A 17,927-nucleotide genomic window follows, 5' to 3' on the forward strand; every position below is an offset into this window, starting at 1 on the left:
ATTCTAGATCTTATCACACCTGTGGTCACTGCAGCAGCAGGTGAATCCACTTTGTCCAAAAGGGATCTATTCCATTCAATTGCAAATGATCTAGATAAGACAGAGAACTGCAGCACGGGGACATAGCCGAGTTGGTCAGGTTGAGTGGTGATGAGTTTGCTATTTGGATGAATAAAGAAAGTCAAAAGTGTGAAAGATAAAAAACAAAAGGAGGAAGTGTGAAAAGTGAATGGGCCAAATTGAGGTGCATATGAAGACGTATGCTTTCTTCCAATTCATTAAATCGGGCTAATATGAATCAGGTGAATTGAGTTCTGCTTTTGGAAACTGGGTTAAGAAGGGGTGCACCGTTCCTGGAGGTACTGCAATACCAGGTCAATGCGTGGAGTGGACAGAGCAAGCTCTTTTTCCATCTCCCTGTTCTAAAAATCCATTTAATATATGGTCCCCAGATAGGGGACGTATCAGATATTAAACTGATAAGAACAGATACTACACTTGATCTTAGCCAAAAGGCCGAGAAGCGATAACCAGAATTGGTTTGGGCCTCGAGTGGCACCCTGGCCTATGCCGGACACATCTTAGGGAGAGAGAGCGAGAGGGAGACAAACCCACGCCTACACAAGACATTTTGTCACCCAAGCCAACCCTTGAAAAGGCTGCTTTGCAGAGCAAAAACAAGAAGAATGGTGCGTTTTGCAGCCGCCGCCCACTGCAATGAATCTGAATAACTCCTCCTTTAGGGCGCAAGCAACTCCCCTCCCCCTTGCAGTCTTTCCAATTCACGATACAAAAAGACGGACAGGACAGGTTGCCTGACTTTCCGTCACTGCCACCCTTTGCCATCCTTACCCGTAGAAAGCCCTTTCATCATCCCCAAACCCTAATCTTTTCCCTTTCCTTCCCAGCCCCCAAACCCTGCCCTCTGTACCTTTCTCACCACCCGCTTCCCTTCTCCTGTCATCCCCCTACCACCCGGGAAAAAAAGAGATTGCCCCCTCCTTCCACTAGCCCACCCTCCCACCCAAAGAACAACTTCTTCTGCGCAGCTTGTTTTCTAGGCAGCAGCGCTATTGTGATGTCATCGGGGGGCATTGTGACAAGCCGCCAGTGTTCCGTCTCTTCATGTTGTGCACAGTTCAAACGGAAAATACATCAACAGGCAGACTACAGAAAAGCTTACTATCAAAGGTTAGAGGGGGGCTTTCTCAGAGGGCTTTTTACAGTTTTTCTATTCCCAATTAGCCGTTTAAGTGTACTTATTGAAAGTAGTAATTCTTTCATAGGCCGCCCTTTCTTAGTATTTGACGTTCCTTATATTGCGGTATGAGGCTTCGCAGTAGGTTGCAAACATTCATCACCCATGACTGTCCCCAATTGAGCTCAGAAGCTCAATGTCTATCATGACCTCTCTTTTAGAATGTCCAAGAGCAAGCAAACTATTCCTCCAGGAGAGGGCGGCAACAGACTACTAAAGAGATCATCATTACTCAAAGAAAACCCCAAAAACCAATGCATGATAGGAATAAACAGGTAACTTTCTTTGGAGTGGAAGCGGAGAGATCGCACCAGATGCCAATTCTAGATCTTATCACACCTGTGGTCACTGCAGCAGCAGGTGAATCCACTTTGTCCAAAAGGGATCTATTCCATTCAATTGCAAATGATCTAGATAAGACAGAGAACTGCAGCACGGGGACATAGCCGAGTTGGTCAGGTTGAGTGGTGATGAGTTTGCTATTTGGATGAATAAAGAAAGTCAAAAGTGTGAAAGATAAAAAACAAAAGGAGGAAGTGTGAAAAGTGAATGGGCCAAATTGAGGTGCATATGAAGACGTATGCTTTCTTCCAATTCATTAAATCGGGCTAATATGAATCAGGTGAATTGAGTTCTGCTTTTGGAAACTGGGTTAAGAAGGGGTGCACCGTTCCTGGAGGTACTGCAATACCAGGTCAATGCGTGGAGTGGACAGAGCAAGCTCTTTTTCCATCTCCCTGTTCTAAAAATCCATTTAATATATGGTCCCCAGATAGGGGACGTATCAGATATTAAACTGATAAGAACAGATACTACACTTGATCTTAGCCAAAAGGCCGAGAAGCGATAACCAGAATTGGTTTGGGCCTCGAGTGGCACCCTGGCCTATGCCGGACACATCTTAGGGAGAGAGAGCGAGAGGGAGACAAACCCACGCCTACACAAGACATTTTGTCACCCAAGCCAACCCTTGAAAAGGCTGCTTTGCAGAGCAAAAACAAGAAGAATGGTGCGTTTTGCAGCCGCCGCCCACTGCAATGAATCTGAATAACTCCTCCTTTAGGGCGCAAGCAACTCCCCTCCCCCTTGCAGTCTTTCCAATTCACGATACAAAAAGACGGACAGGACAGGTTGCCTGACTTTCCGTCACTGCCACCCTTTGCCATCCTTACCCGTAGAAAGCCCTTTCATCATCCCCAAACCCTAATCTTTTCCCTTTCCTTCCCAGCCCCCAAACCCTGCCCTCTGTACCTTTCTCACCACCCGCTTCCCTTCTCCTGTCATCCCCCTACCACCCGGGAAAAAAAGAGATTGCCCCCTCCTTCCACTAGCCCACCCTCCCACCCAAAGAACAACTTCTTCTGCGCAGCTTGTTTTCTAGGCAGCAGCGCTATTGTGATGTCATCGGGGGCATTGTGACAAGCCGCCAGTGTTCCGTCTCTTCATGTTGTGCACAGTTCAAACGGAAAATACATCAACAGGCAGACTACAGAAAAGCTTACTATCAAAGGTTAGAGGGGGGCTTTCTCAGAGGGCTTTTTACAGTTTTTCTATTCCCAATTAGCCGTTTAAGTGTACTTATTGAAAGTAGTAATTCTTTCATAGGCCGCCCTTTCTTAGTATTTGACGTTCCTTATATTGCGGTATGAGGCTTCGCAGTAGGTTGCAAACATTCATCACCCATGACTGTCCCCAATTGAGCTCAGAAGCTCAATGTCTATCATGACCTCTCTTTTAGAATGTCCAAGAGCAAGCAAACTATTCCTCCAGGAGAGGGCGCCAACAGACTACTAAAGAGATCATCATTACTCAAAGAAAACCCCAAAAACCAATGCATGATAGGAATAAACAGGTAACTTTCTTTGGAGTGGAAGCGGAGAGATCGCACCAGATGCCAATTCTAGATCTTATCACACCTGTGGTCACTGCAGCAGCAGGTGAATCCACTTTGTCCAAAAGGGATCTATTCCATTCAATTGCAAATGATCTAGATAAGACAGAGAACTGCAGCACGGGGACATAGCCGAGTTGGTCAGGTTGAGTGGTGATGAGTTTGCTATTTGGATGAATAAAGAAAGTCAAAAGTGTGAAAGATAAAAAACAAAAGGAGGAAGTGTGAAAAGTGAATGGGCCAAATTGAGGTGCATATGAAGACGTATGCTTTCTTCCAATTCATTAAATCGGGCTAATATGAATCAGGTGAATTGAGTTCTGCTTTTGGAAACTGGGTTAAGAAGGGGTGCACCGTTCCTGGAGGTACTGCAATACCAGGTCAATGCGTGGAGTGGACAGAGCAAGCTCTTTTTCCATCTCCCTGTTCTAAAAATCCATTTAATATATGGTCCCCAGATAGGGGACGTATCAGATATTAAACTGATAAGAACAGATACTACACTTGATCTTAGCCAAAAGGCCGAGAAGCGATAACCAGAATTGGTTTGGGCCTCGAGTGGCACCCTGGCCTATGCCGGACACATCTTAGGGAGAGAGAGCGAGAGGGAGACAAACCCACGCCTACACAAGACATTTTGTCACCCAAGCCAACCCTTGAAAAGGCTGCTTTGCAGAGCAAAAACAAGAAGAATGGTGCGTTTTGCAGCCGCCGCCCACTGCAATGAATCTGAATAACTCCTCCTTTAGGGCGCAAGCAACTCCCCTCCCCCTTGCAGTCTTTCCAATTCACGATACAAAAAGACGGACAGGACAGGTTGCCTGACTTTCCGTCACTGCCACCCTTTGCCATCCTTACCCGTAGAAAGCCCTTTCATCATCCCCAAACCCTAATCTTTTCCCTTTCCTTCCCAGCCCCCAAACCCTGCCCTCTGTACCTTTCTCACCACCCGCTTCCCTTCTCCTGTCATCCCCCTACCACCCGGGAAAAAAAGAGATTGCCCCCTCCTTCCACTAGCCCACCCTCCCACCCAAAGAACAACTTCTTCTGCGCAGCTTGTTTTCTAGGCAGCAGCGCTATTGTGATGTCATCGGGGGGCATTGTGACAAGCCGCCAGTGTTCCGTCTCTTCATGTTGTGCACAGTTCAAACGGAAAATACATCAACAGGCAGACTACAGAAAAGCTTACTATCAAAGGTTAGAGGGGGGCTTTCTCAGAGGGCTTTTTACAGTTTTTCTATTCCCAATTAGCCGTTTAAGTGTACTTATTGAAAGTAGTAATTCTTTCATAGGCCGCCCTTTCTTAGTATTTGACGTTCCTTATATTGCGGTATGAGGCTTCGCAGTAGGTTGCAAACATTCATCACCCATGACTGTCCCCAATTGAGCTCAGAAGCTCAATGTCTATCATGACCTCTCTTTTAGAATGTCCAAGAGCAAGCAAACTATTCCTCCAGGAGAGGGCGCCAACAGACTACTAAAGAGATCATCATTACTCAAAGAAAACCCCAAAAACCAATGCATGATAGGAATAAACAGGTAACTTTCTTTGGAGTGGAAGCGGAGAGATCGCACCAGATGCCAATTCTAGATCTTATCACACCTGTGGTCACTGCAGCAGCAGGTGAATCCACTTTGTCCAAAAGGGATCTATTCCATTCAATTGCAAATGATCTAGATAAGACAGAGAACTGCAGCACGGGGACATAGCCGAGTTGGTCAGGTTGAGTGGTGATGAGTTTGCTATTTGGATGAATAAAGAAAGTCAAAAGTGTGAAAGATAAAAAACAAAAGGAGGAAGTGTGAAAAGTGAATGGGCCAAATTGAGGTGCATATGAAGACGTATGCTTTCTTCCAATTCATTAAATCGGGCTAATATGAATCAGGTGAATTGAGTTCTGCTTTTGGAAACTGGGTTAAGAAGGGGTGCACCGTTCCTGGAGGTACTGCAATACCAGGTCAATGCGTGGAGTGGACAGAGCAAGCTCTTTTTCCATCTCCCTGTTCTAAAAATCCATTTAATATATGGTCCCCAGATAGGGGACGTATCAGATATTAAACTGATAAGAACAGATACTACACTTGATCTTAGCCAAAAGGCCGAGAAGCGATAACCAGAATTGGTTTGGGCCTCGAGTGGCACCCTGGCCTATGCCGGACACATCTTAGGGAGAGAGAGCGAGAGGGAGACAAACCCACGCCTACACAAGACATTTTGTCACCCAAGCCAACCCTTGAAAAGGCTGCTTTGCAGAGCAAAAACAAGAAGAATGGTGCGTTTTGCAGCCGCCGCCCACTGCAATGAATCTGAATAACTCCTCCTTTAGGGCGCAAGCAACTCCCCTCCCCCTTGCAGTCTTTCCAATTCACGATACAAAAAGACGGACAGGACAGGTTGCCTGACTTTCCGTCACTGCCACCCTTTGCCATCCTTACCCGTAGAAAGCCCTTTCATCATCCCCAAACCCTAATCTTTTCCCTTTCCTTCCCAGCCCCCAAACCCTGCCCTCTGTACCTTTCTCACCACCCGCTTCCCTTCTCCTGTCATCCCCCTACCACCCGGGAAAAAAAGAGATTGCCCCCTCCTTCCACTAGCCCACCCTCCCACCCAAAGAACAACTTCTTCTGCGCAGCTTGTTTTCTAGGCAGCAGCGCTATTGTGATGTCATCGGGGGGCATTGTGACAAGCCGCCAGTGTTCCGTCTCTTCATGTTGTGCACAGTTCAAACGGAAAATACATCAACAGGCAGACTACAGAAAAGCTTACTATCAAAGGTTAGAGGGGGGCTTTCTCAGAGGGCTTTTTACAGTTTTTCTATTCCCAATTAGCCGTTTAAGTGTACTTATTGAAAGTAGTAATTCTTTCATAGGCCGCCCTTTCTTAGTATTTGACGTTCCTTATATTGCGGTATGAGGCTTCGCAGTAGGTTGCAAACATTCATCACCCATGACTGTCCCCAATTGAGCTCAGAAGCTCAATGTCTATCATGACCTCTCTTTTAGAATGTCCAAGAGCAAGCAAACTATTCCTCCAGGAGAGGGCGCCAACAGACTACTAAAGAGATCATCATTACTCAAAGAAAACCCCAAAAACCAATGCATGATAGGAATAAACAGGTAACTTTCTTTGGAGTGGAAGCGGAGAGATCGCACCAGATGCCAATTCTAGATCTTATCACACCTGTGGTCACTGCAGCAGCAGGTGAATCCACTTTGTCCAAAAGGGATCTATTCCATTCAATTGCAAATGATCTAGATAAGACAGAGAACTGCAGCACGGGGACATAGCCGAGTTGGTCAGGTTGAGTGGTGATGAGTTTGCTATTTGGATGAATAAAGAAAGTCAAAAGTGTGAAAGATAAAAAACAAAAGGAGGAAGTGTGAAAAGTGAATGGGCCAAATTGAGGTGCATATGAAGACGTATGCTTTCTTCCAATTCATTAAATCGGGCTAATATGAATCAGGTGAATTGAGTTCTGCTTTTGGAAACTGGGTTAAGAAGGGGTGCACCGTTCCTGGAGGTACTGCAATACCAGGTCAATGCGTGGAGTGGACAGAGCAAGCTCTTTTTCCATCTCCCTGTTCTAAAAATCCATTTAATATATGGTCCCCAGATAGGGGACGTATCAGATATTAAACTGATAAGAACAGATACTACACTTGATCTTAGCCAAAAGGCCGAGAAGCGATAACCAGAATTGGTTTGGGCCTCGAGTGGCACCCTGGCCTATGCCGGACACATCTTAGGGAGAGAGAGCGAGAGGGAGACAAACCCACGCCTACACAAGACATTTTGTCACCCAAGCCAACCCTTGAAAAGGCTGCTTTGCAGAGCAAAAACAAGAAGAATGGTGCGTTTTGCAGCCGCCGCCCACTGCAATGAATCTGAATAACTCCTCCTTTAGGGCGCAAGCAACTCCCCTCCCCCTTGCAGTCTTTCCAATTCACGATACAAAAAGACGGACAGGACAGGTTGCCTGACTTTCCGTCACTGCCACCCTTTGCCATCCTTACCCGTAGAAAGCCCTTTCATCATCCCCAAACCCTAATCTTTTCCCTTTCCTTCCCAGCCCCCAAACCCTGCCCTCTGTACCTTTCTCACCACCCGCTTCCCTTCTCCTGTCATCCCCCTACCACCCGGGAAAAAAAGAGATTGCCCCCTCCTTCCACTAGCCCACCCTCCCACCCAAAGAACAACTTCTTCTGCGCAGCTTGTTTTCTAGGCAGCAGCGCTATTGTGATGTCATCGGGGGGCATTGTGACAAGCCGCCAGTGTTCCGTCTCTTCATGTTGTGCACAGTTCAAACGGAAAATACATCAACAGGCAGACTACAGAAAAGCTTACTATCAAAGGTTAGAGGGGGGCTTTCTCAGAGGGCTTTTTACAGTTTTTCTATTCCCAATTAGCCGTTTAAGTGTACTTATTGAAAGTAGTAATTCTTTCATAGGCCGCCCTTTCTTAGTATTTGACGTTCCTTATATTGCGGTATGAGGCTTCGCAGTAGGTTGCAAACATTCATCACCCATGACTGTCCCCAATTGAGCTCAGAAGCTCAATGTCTATCATGACCTCTCTTTTAGAATGACAAGAGCAAGCAAACTATTCCTCCAGGAGAGGGCGCCAACAGACTACTAAAGAGATCATCATTACTCAAAGAAAACCCCAAAAACCAATGCATGATAGGAATAAACAGGTAACTTTCTTTGGAGTGGAAGCGGAGAGATCGCACCAGATGCCAATTCTAGATCTTATCACACCTGTGGTCACTGCAGCAGCAGGTGAATCCACTTTGTCCAAAAGGGATCTATTCCATTCAATTGCAAATGATCTAGATAAGACAGAGAACTGCAGCACGGGGACATAGCCGAGTTGGTCAGGTTGAGTGGTGATGAGTTTGCTATTTGGATGAATAAAGAAAGTCAAAAGTGTGAAAGATAAAAAACAAAAGGAGGAAGTGTGAAAAGTGAATGGGCCAAATTGAGGTGCATATGAAGACGTATGCTTTCTTCCAATTCATTAAATCGGGCTAATATGAATCAGGTGAATTGAGTTCTGCTTTTGGAAACTGGGTTAAGAAGGGGTGCACCGTTCCTGGAGGTACTGCAATACCAGGTCAATGCGTGGAGTGGACAGAGCAAGCTCTTTTTCCATCTCCCTGTTCTAAAAATCCATTTAATATATGGTCCCCAGATAGGGGACGTATCAGATATTAAACTGATAAGAACAGATACTACACTTGATCTTAGCCAAAAGGCCGAGAAGCGATAACCAGAATTGGTTTGGGCCTCGAGTGGCACCCTGGCCTATGCCGGACACATCTTAGGGAGAGAGAGCGAGAGGGAGACAAACCCACGCCTACACAAGACATTTTGTCACCCAAGCCAACCCTTGAAAAGGCTGCTTTGCAGAGCAAAAACAAGAAGAATGGTGCGTTTTGCAGCCGCCGCCCACTGCAATGAATCTGAATAACTCCTCCTTTAGGGCGCAAGCAACTCCCCTCCCCCTTGCAGTCTTTCCAATTCACGATACAAAAAGACGGACAGGACAGGTTGCCTGACTTTCCGTCACTGCCACCCTTTGCCATCCTTACCCGTAGAAAGCCCTTTCATCATCCCCAAACCCTAATCTTTTCCCTTTCCTTCCCAGCCCCCAAACCCTGCCCTCTGTACCTTTCTCACCACCCGCTTCCCTTCTCCTGTCATCCCCCTACCACCCGGGAAAAAAAGAGATTGCCCCCTCCTTCCACTAGCCCACCCTCCCACCCAAAGAACAACTTCTTCTGCGCAGCTTGTTTTCTAGGCAGCAGCGCTATTGTGATGTCATCGGGGGGCATTGTGACAAGCCGCCAGTGTTCCGTCTCTTCATGTTGTGCACAGTTCAAACGGAAAATACATCAACAGGCAGACTACAGAAAAGCTTACTATCAAAGGTTAGAGGGGGGCTTTCTCAGAGGGCTTTTTACAGTTTTTCTATTCCCAATTAGCCGTTTAAGTGTACTTATTGAAAGTAGTAATTCTTTCATAGGCCGCCCTTTCTTAGTATTTGACGTTCCTTATATTGCGGTATGAGGCTTCGCAGTAGGTTGCAAACATTCATCACCCATGACTGTCCCCAATTGAGCTCAGAAGCTCAATGTCTATCATGACCTCTCTTTTAGAATGTCCAAGAGCAAGCAAACTATTCCTCCAGGAGAGGGCGCCAACAGACTACTAAAGAGATCATCATTACTCAAAGAAAACCCCAAAAACCAATGCATGATAGGAATAAACAGGTAACTTTCTTTGGAGTGGAAGCGGAGAGATCGCACCAGATGCCAATTCTAGATCTTATCACACCTGTGGTCACTGCAGCAGCAGGTGAATCCACTTTGTCCAAAAGGGATCTATTCCATTCAATTGCAAATGATCTAGATAAGACAGAGAACTGCAGCACGGGGACATAGCCGAGTTGGTCAGGTTGAGTGGTGATGAGTTTGCTATTTGGATGAATAAAGAAAGTCAAAAGTGTGAAAGATAAAAAACAAAAGGAGGAAGTGTGAAAAGTGAATGGGCCAAATTGAGGTGCATATGAAGACGTATGCTTTCTTCCAATTCATTAAATCGGGCTAATATGAATCAGGTGAATTGAGTTCTGCTTTTGGAAACTGGGTTAAGAAGGGGTGCACCGTTCCTGGAGGTACTGCAATACCAGGTCAATGCGTGGAGTGGACAGAGCAAGCTCTTTTTCCATCTCCCTGTTCTAAAAATCCATTTAATATATGGTCCCCAGATAGGGGACGTATCAGATATTAAACTGATAAGAACAGATACTACACTTGATCTTAGCCAAAAGGCCGAGAAGCGATAACCAGAATTGGTTTGGGCCTCGAGTGGCACCCTGGCCTATGCCGGACACATCTTAGGGAGAGAGAGCGAGAGGGAGACAAACCCACGCCTACACAAGACATTTTGTCACCCAAGCCAACCCTTGAAAAGGCTGCTTTGCAGAGCAAAAACAAGAAGAATGGTGCGTTTTGCAGCCGCCGCCCACTGCAATGAATCTGAATAACTCCTCCTTTAGGGCGCAAGCAACTCCCCTCCCCCTTGCAGTCTTTCCAATTCACGATACAAAAAGACGGACAGGACAGGTTGCCTGACTTTCCGTCACTGCCACCCTTTGCCATCCTTACCCGTAGAAAGCCCTTTCATCATCCCCAAACCCTAATCTTTTCCCTTTCCTTCCCAGCCCCCAAACCCTGCCCTCTGTACCTTTCTCACCACCCGCTTCCCTTCTCCTGTCATCCCCCTACCACCCGGGAAAAAAAGAGATTGCCCCCTCCTTCCACTAGCCCACCCTCCCACCCAAAGAACAACTTCTTCTGCGCAGCTTGTTTTCTAGGCAGCAGCGCTATTGTGATGTCATCGGGGGGCATTGTGACAAGCCGCCAGTGTTCCGTCTCTTCATGTTGTGCACAGTTCAAACGGAAAATACATCAACAGGCAGACTACAGAAAAGCTTACTATCAAAGGTTAGAGGGGGGCTTTCTCAGAGGGCTTTTTACAGTTTTTCTATTCCCAATTAGCCGTTTAAGTGTACTTATTGAAAGTAGTAATTCTTTCATAGGCCGCCCTTTCTTAGTATTTGACGTTCCTTATATTGCGGTATGAGGCTTCGCAGTAGGTTGCAAACATTCATCACCCATGACTGTCCCCAATTGAGCTCAGAAGCTCAATGTCTATCATGACCTCTCTTTTAGAATGTCCAAGAGCAAGCAAACTATTCCTCCAGGAGAGGGCGCCAACAGACTACTAAAGAGATCATCATTACTCAAAGAAAACCCCAAAAACCAATGCATGATAGGAATAAACAGGTAACTTTCTTTGGAGTGGAAGCGGAGAGATCGCACCAGATGCCAATTCTAGATCTTATCACACCTGTGGTCACTGCAGCAGCAGGTGAATCCACTTTGTCCAAAAGGGATCTATTCCATTCAATTGCAAATGATCTAGATAAGACAGAGAACTGCAGCACGGGGACATAGCCGAGTTGGTCAGGTTGAGTGGTGATGAGTTTGCTATTTGGATGAATAAAGAAAGTCAAAAGTGTGAAAGATAAAAAACAAAAGGAGGAAGTGTGAAAAGTGAATGGGCCAAATTGAGGTGCATATGAAGACGTATGCTTTCTTCCAATTCATTAAATCGGGCTAATATGAATCAGGTGAATTGAGTTCTGCTTTTGGAAACTGGGTTAAGAAGGGGTGCACCGTTCCTGGAGGTACTGCAATACCAGGTCAATGCGTGGAGTGGACAGAGCAAGCTCTTTTTCCATCTCCCTGTTCTAAAAATCCATTTAATATATGGTCCCCAGATAGGGGACGTATCAGATATTAAACTGATAAGAACAGATTTTTGATTTAATGAAGCTTTCCAAAGCACCACAAAAAATGCATGACCGAAGTCACACCAAAAACAGTGCAAAGGCTAGGATTCGTGTGGACCCCACCGTGAGGAGAGGGTCCCCAAAAATCAACCCCGTCCCTCCGAGCCAGAAGGCCACAGCAAGGGTCAGGGATCTTCGGTGCTCCCCCAAGCCGAAGCCTGGTTGAGCCTTGTCGTTGCTCCCAGCGTCCACCCAGGCATCTTACCCAAGTGGAGTAGAGAGCTACTAGTTGTTGGTTTCGCAGCCGAAACTGCCCGGACCGTCAACCGGTGTTGGTTTCTCAGCCCAAGGCTAACCGGACCTCCAACCGGGTGTTGGTTTCTCAGCCGAAGCTGACCCAGACCTCCAACCGGGTGTTGGTTTCTCAGCCGAAGCTGACCCAGACCTCCAACCGGGTGTTAGTTTCTCAGCCCAAAGCTGACCAGACCTCCGACCGGGATTATAAAAATTTCCCTTCCTAGCCAGAAGGCCGGGATAGGGTAATATGCTCAAAAAGTATGAAAAGGCAAGGTACGGTGTGCTACAGAGCCCAAGACTTGCCGGGGTCCCAAGCCAGCAAGCTCAGACTCACTCCAGGGTCGTCAGTCCTGGGGCACGTTGTACCATAGCCCCCCACCCTTACTCAGTCTAATAGCCTCGATCCTGGTAGGGCCATGTTTTCCTCTAGATGAATATACTATCCACCCAGAGTACTAGCAAGCGCAACCTTCCAGTGTGCATTGTATCATTGTACTAAGGTGGCCTGGAGCTTAAACCACCTCTTCGAACAACACTACACTTGATCTTAGCCAAAAGGCCGAGAAGCGATAACCAGAATTGGTTTGGGCCTCGAGTGGCACCCTGGCCTATGCCGGACACATCTTAGGGAGAGAGAGCGAGAGGGAGACAAACCCACGCCTACACAAGACATTTTGTCACCCAAGCCAACCCTTGAAAAGGCTGCTTTGCAGAGCAAAAACAAGAAGAATGGTGCGTTTTGCAGCCGCCGCCCACTGCAATGAATCTGAATAACTCCTCCTTTAGGGCGCAAGCAACTCCCCTCCCCCTTGCAGTCTTTCCAATTCACGATACAAAAAGACGGACAGGACAGGTTGCCTGACTTTCCGTCACTGCCACCCTTTGCCATCCTTACCCGTAGAAAGCCCTTTCATCATCCCCAAACCCTAATCTTTTCCCTTTCCTTCCCAGCCCCCAAACCCTGCCCTCTGTACCTTTCTCACCACCCGCTTCCCTTCTCCTGTCATCCCCCTACCACCCGGGAAAAAAAGAGATTGCCCCCTCCTTCCACTAGCCCACCCTCCCACCCAAAGAACAACTTCTTCTGCGCAGCTTGTTTTCTAGGCAGCAGCGCTATTGTGATGTCATCGGGGGGCATTGTGACAAGCCGCCAGTGTTCCGTCTCTTCATGTTGTGCACAGTTCAAACGGAAAATACATCAACAGGCAGACTACAGAAAAGCTTACTATCAAAGGTTAGAGGGGGGCTTTCTCAGAGGGCTTTTTACAGTTTTTCTATTCCCAATTAGCCGTTTAAGTGTACTTATTGAAAGTAGTAATTCTTTCATAGGCCGCCCTTTCTTAGTATTTGACGTTCCTTATATTGCGGTATGAGGCTTCGCAGTAGGTTGCAAACATTCATCACCCATGACTGTCCCCAATTGAGCTCAGAAGCTCAATGTCTATCATGACCTCTCTTTTAGAATGTCCAAGAGCAAGCAAACTATTCCTCCAGGAGAGGGCGCCAACAGACTACTAAAGAGATCATCATTACTCAAAGAAAACCCCAAAAACCAATGCATGATAGGAATAAACAGGTAACTTTCTTTGGAGTGGAAGCGGAGAGATCGCACCAGATGCCAATTCTAGATCTTATCACACCTGTGGTCACTGCAGCAGCAGGTGAATCCACTTTGTCCAAAAGGGATCTATTCCATTCAATTGCAAATGATCTAGATAAGACAGAGAACTGCAGCACGGGGACATAGCCGAGTTGGTCAGGTTGAGTGGTGATGAGTTTGCTATTTGGATGAATAAAGAAAGTCAAAAGTGTGAAAGATAAAAAACAAAAGGAGGAAGTGTGAAAAGTGAATGGGCCAAATTGAGGTGCATATGAAGACGTATGCTTTCTTCCAATTCATTAAATCGGGCTAATATGAATCAGGTGAATTGAGTTCTGCTTTTGGAAACTGGGTTAAGAAGGGGTGCACCGTTCCTGGAGGTACTGCAATACCAGGTCAATGCGTGGAGTGGACAGAGCAAGCTCTTTTTCCATCTCCCTGTTCTAAAAATCCATTTAATATATGGTCCCCAGATAGGGGACGTATCAGATATTAAACTGATAAGAACAGATACTACACTTGATCTTAGCCAAAAGGCCGAGAAGCGATAACCAGAATTGGTTTGGGCCTCGAGTGGCACCCTGGCCTATGCCGGACACATCTTAGGGAGAGAGAGCGAGAGGGAGACAAACCCACGCCTACACAAGACATTTTGTCACCCAAGCCAACCCTTGAAAAGGCTGCTTTGCAGAGCAAAAACAAGAAGAATGGTGCGTTTTGCAGCCGCCGCCCACTGCAATGAATCTGAATAACTCCTCCTTTAGGGCGCAAGCAACTCCCCTCCCCCTTGCAGTCTTTCCAATTCACGATACAAAAAGACGGACAGGACAGGTTGCCTGACTTTCCGTCACTGCCACCCTTTGCCATCCTTACCCGTAGAAAGCCCTTTCATCATCCCCAAACCCTAATCTTTTCCCTTTCCTTCCCAGCCCCCAAACCCTGCCCTCTGTACCTTTCTCACCACCCGCTTCCCTTCTCCTGTCATCCCCCTACCACCCGGGAAAAAAAGAGATTGCCCCCTCCTTCCACTAGCCCACCCTCCCACCCAAAGAACAACTTCTTCTGCGCAGCTTGTTTTCTAGGCAGCAGCGCTATTGTGATGTCATCGGGGGGCATTGTGACAAGCCGCCAGTGTTCCGTCTCTTCATGTTGTGCACAGTTCAAACGGAAAATACATCAACAGGCAGACTACAGAAAAGCTTACTATCAAAGGTTAGAGGGGGGCTTTCTCAGAGGGCTTTTTACAGTTTTTCTATTCCCAATTAGCCGTTTAAGTGTACTTATTGAAAGTAGTAATTCTTTCATAGGCCGCCCTTTCTTAGTATTTGACGTTCCTTATATTGCGGTATGAGGCTTCGCAGTAGGTTGCAAACATTCATCACCCATGACTGTCCCCAATTGAGCTCAGAAGCTCAATGTCTATCATGACCTCTCTTTTAGAATGTCCAAGAGCAAGCAAACTATTCCTCCAGGAGAGGGCGCCAACAGACTACTAAAGAGATCATCATTACTCAAAGAAAACCCCAAAAACCAATGCATGATAGGAATAAACAGGTAACTTTCTTTGGAGTGGAAGCGGAGAGATCGCACCAGATGCCAATTCTAGATCTTATCACACCTGTGGTCACTGCAGCAGCAGGTGAATCCACTTTGTCCAAAAGGGATCTATTCCATTCAATTGCAAATGATCTAGATAAGACAGAGAACTGCAGCACGGGGACATAGCCGAGTTGGTCAGGTTGAGTGGTGATGAGTTTGCTATTTGGATGAATAAAGAAAGTCAAAAGTGTGAAAGATAAAAAACAAAAGGAGGAAGTGTGAAAAGTGAATGGGCCAAATTGAGGTGCATATGAAGACGTATGCTTTCTTCCAATTCATTAAATCGGGCTAATATGAATCAGGTGAATTGAGTTCTGCTTTTGGAAACTGGGTTAAGAAGGGGTGCACCGTTCCTGGAGGTACTGCAATACCAGGTCAATGCGTGGAGTGGACAGAGCAAGCTCTTTTTCCATCTCCCTGTTCTAAAAATCCATTTAATATATGGTCCCCAGATAGGGGACGTATCAGATATTAAACTGATAAGAACAGATACTACACTTGATCTTAGCCAAAAGGCCGAGAAGCGATAACCAGAATTGGTTTGGGCCTCGAGTGGCACCCTGGCCTATGCCGGACACATCTTAGGGAGAGAGAGCGAGAGGGAGACAAACCCACGCCTACACAAGACATTTTGTCACCCAAGCCAACCCTTGAAAAGGCTGCTTTGCAGAGCAAAAACAAGAAGAATGGTGCGTTTTGCAGCCGCCGCCCACTGCAATGAATCTGAATAACTCCTCCTTTAGGGCGCAAGCAACTCCCCTCCCCCTTGCAGTCTTTCCAATTCACGATACAAAAAGACGGACAGGACAGGTTGCCTGACTTTCCGTCACTGCCACCCTTTGCCATCCTTACCCGTAGAAAGCCCTTTCATCATCCCCAAACCCTAATCTTTTCCCTTTCCTTCCCAGCCCCCAAACCCTGCCCTCTGTACCTTTCTCACCACCCGCTTCCCTTCTCCTGTCATCCCCCTACCACCCGGGAAAAAAAGAGATTGCCCCCTCCTTCCACTAGCCCACCCTCCCACCCAAAGAACAACTTTTTCTGCGCAGCTTGTTTTCTAGGCAGCAGCGCTATTGTGATGTCATCGGGGGGCATTGTGACAAGCCGCCAGTGTTCCGTCTCTTCATGTTGTGCACAGTTCAAACGGAAAATACATCAACAGGCAGACTACAGAAAAGCTTACTATCAAAGGTTAGAGGGGGGCTTTCTCAGAGGGCTTTTTACAGTTTTTCTATTCCCAATTAGCCGTTTAAGTGTACTTATTGAAAGTAGTAATTCTTTCATAGGCCGCCCTTTCTTAGTATTTGACGTTCCTTATATTGCGGTATGAGGCTTCGCAGTAGGTTGCAAACATTCATCACCCATGACTGTCCCCAATTGAGCTCAGAAGCTCAATGTCTATCATGACCTCTCTTTTAGAATGTCCAAGAGCAAGCAAACTATTCCTCCAGGAGAGGGCGCCAACAGACTACTAAAGAGATCATCATTACTCAAAGAAAACCCCAAAAACCAATGCATGATAGGAATAAACAGGTAACTTTCTTTGGAGTGGAAGCGGAGAGATCGCACCAGATGCCAATTCTAGATCTTATCACACCTGTGGTCACTGCAGCAGCAGGTGAATCCACTTTGTCCAAAAGGGATCTATTCCATTCAATTGCAAATGATCTAGATAAGACAGAGAACTGCAGCACGGGGACATAGCCGAGTTGGTCAGGTTGAGTGGTGATGAGTTTGCTATTTGGATGAATAAAGAAAGTCAAAAGTGTGAAAGATAAAAAACAAAAGGAGGAAGTGTGAAAAGTGAATGGGCCAAATTGAGGTGCATATGAAGACGTATGCTTTCTTCCAATTCATTAAATCGGGCTAATATGAATCAGGTGAATTGAGTTCTGCTTTTGGAAACTGGGTTAAGAAGGGGTGCACCGTTCCTGGAGGTACTGCAATACCAGGTCAATGCGTGGAGTGGACAGAGCAAGCTCTTTTTCCATCTCCCTGTTCTAAAAATCCATTTAATATATGGTCCCCAGATAGGGGACGTATCAGATATTAAACTGATAAGAACAGATACTACACTTGATCTTAGCCAAAAGGCCGAGAAGCGATAACCAGAATTGGTTTGGGCCTCGAGTGGCACCCTGGCCTATGCCGGACACATCTTAGGGAGAGAGAGCGAGAGGGAGACAAACCCACGCCTACACAAGACATTTTGTCACCCAAGCCAACCCTTGAAAAGGCTGCTTTGCAGAGCAAAAACAAGAAGAATGGTGCGTTTTGCAGCCGCCGCCCACTGCAATGAATCTGAATAACTCCTCCTTTAGGGCGCAAGCAACTCCCCTCCCCCTTGCAGTCTTTCCAATTCACGATACAAAAAGACGGACAGGACAGGTTGCCTGACTTTCCGTCACTGCCACCCTTTGCCATCCTTACCCGTAGAAAGCCCTTTCATCATCCCCAAACCCTAATCTTTTCCCTTTCCTTCCCAGCCCCCAAACCCTGCCCTCTGTACCTTTCTCACCACCCGCTTCCCTTCTCCTGTCATCCCCCTACCACCCGGGAAAAAAAGAGATTGCCCCCTCCTTCCACTAGCCCACCCTCCCACCCAAAGAACAACTTCTTCTGCGCAGCTTGTTTTCTAGGCAGCAGCGCTATTGTGATGTCATCGGGGGGCATTGTGACAAGCCGCCAGTGTTCCGTCTCTTCATGTTGTGCACAGTTCAAACGGAAAATACATCAACAGGCAGACTACAGAAAAGCTTACTATCAAAGGTTAGAGGGGGGCTTTCTCAGAGGGCTTTTTACAGTTTTTCTATTCCCAATTAGCCGTTTAAGTGTACTTATTGAAAGTAGTAATTCTTTCATAGGCCGCCCTTTCTTAGTATTTGACGTTCCTTATATTGCGGTATGAGGCTTCGCAGTAGGT

The 17,927-nt window shown here is 46.6% G+C and overlaps 11 non-coding genes across 11 annotated transcripts; all 11 read right to left on the bottom strand.

The window, feature by feature from the left end:
* Window positions 1–337: 337 nt before the first annotated feature.
* On the bottom strand, window positions 338–528 carry LOC142265686 (U2 spliceosomal RNA). Its single transcript, XR_012731950.1, has one exon. It is a non-coding gene; the product is annotated as a U2 spliceosomal RNA (small nuclear RNA).
* Window positions 529–1,915: 1,387 nt separating this feature from the next.
* On the bottom strand, window positions 1,916–2,106 carry LOC142265687 (U2 spliceosomal RNA). The gene has a single exon (XR_012731951.1). It is a non-coding gene; the product is annotated as a U2 spliceosomal RNA (small nuclear RNA).
* A 1,386-nt stretch (window positions 2,107–3,492) lies between these two features.
* Window positions 3,493–3,683, bottom strand: LOC142265688 (U2 spliceosomal RNA). Its single transcript, XR_012731952.1, has one exon. It is a non-coding gene; the product is annotated as a U2 spliceosomal RNA (small nuclear RNA).
* Window positions 3,684–5,070: 1,387 nt separating this feature from the next.
* LOC142265689 (U2 spliceosomal RNA) lies at window positions 5,071–5,261 on the bottom strand. The gene has a single exon (XR_012731953.1). It is a non-coding gene; the product is annotated as a U2 spliceosomal RNA (small nuclear RNA).
* Window positions 5,262–6,648: 1,387 nt separating this feature from the next.
* LOC142265690 (U2 spliceosomal RNA) lies at window positions 6,649–6,839 on the bottom strand. Its single transcript, XR_012731954.1, has one exon. It is a non-coding gene; the product is annotated as a U2 spliceosomal RNA (small nuclear RNA).
* A 1,386-nt stretch (window positions 6,840–8,225) lies between these two features.
* Window positions 8,226–8,416, bottom strand: LOC142265691 (U2 spliceosomal RNA). Its single transcript, XR_012731955.1, has one exon. It is a non-coding gene; the product is annotated as a U2 spliceosomal RNA (small nuclear RNA).
* Window positions 8,417–9,803: 1,387 nt separating this feature from the next.
* LOC142265692 (U2 spliceosomal RNA) lies at window positions 9,804–9,994 on the bottom strand. The gene has a single exon (XR_012731956.1). It is a non-coding gene; the product is annotated as a U2 spliceosomal RNA (small nuclear RNA).
* Window positions 9,995–11,381: 1,387 nt separating this feature from the next.
* On the bottom strand, window positions 11,382–11,574 carry LOC142265613 (U2 spliceosomal RNA). Its single transcript, XR_012731911.1, has one exon. It is a non-coding gene; the product is annotated as a U2 spliceosomal RNA (small nuclear RNA).
* A 2,189-nt stretch (window positions 11,575–13,763) lies between these two features.
* Window positions 13,764–13,954, bottom strand: LOC142265694 (U2 spliceosomal RNA). The gene has a single exon (XR_012731957.1). It is a non-coding gene; the product is annotated as a U2 spliceosomal RNA (small nuclear RNA).
* Window positions 13,955–15,341: 1,387 nt separating this feature from the next.
* LOC142265696 (U2 spliceosomal RNA) lies at window positions 15,342–15,532 on the bottom strand. Its single transcript, XR_012731959.1, has one exon. It is a non-coding gene; the product is annotated as a U2 spliceosomal RNA (small nuclear RNA).
* A 1,387-nt stretch (window positions 15,533–16,919) lies between these two features.
* Window positions 16,920–17,110, bottom strand: LOC142265697 (U2 spliceosomal RNA). Its single transcript, XR_012731960.1, has one exon. It is a non-coding gene; the product is annotated as a U2 spliceosomal RNA (small nuclear RNA).
* Between the last annotated feature and the right edge of the window lie 817 nt (window positions 17,111–17,927).

Source organism: Anomaloglossus baeobatrachus, unplaced genomic scaffold (assembly GCF_048569485.1).
Source record: "Anomaloglossus baeobatrachus isolate aAnoBae1 unplaced genomic scaffold, aAnoBae1.hap1 Scaffold_275, whole genome shotgun sequence".
Lineage (NCBI taxonomy): Eukaryota > Metazoa > Chordata > Amphibia > Anura > Aromobatidae > Anomaloglossus > Anomaloglossus baeobatrachus.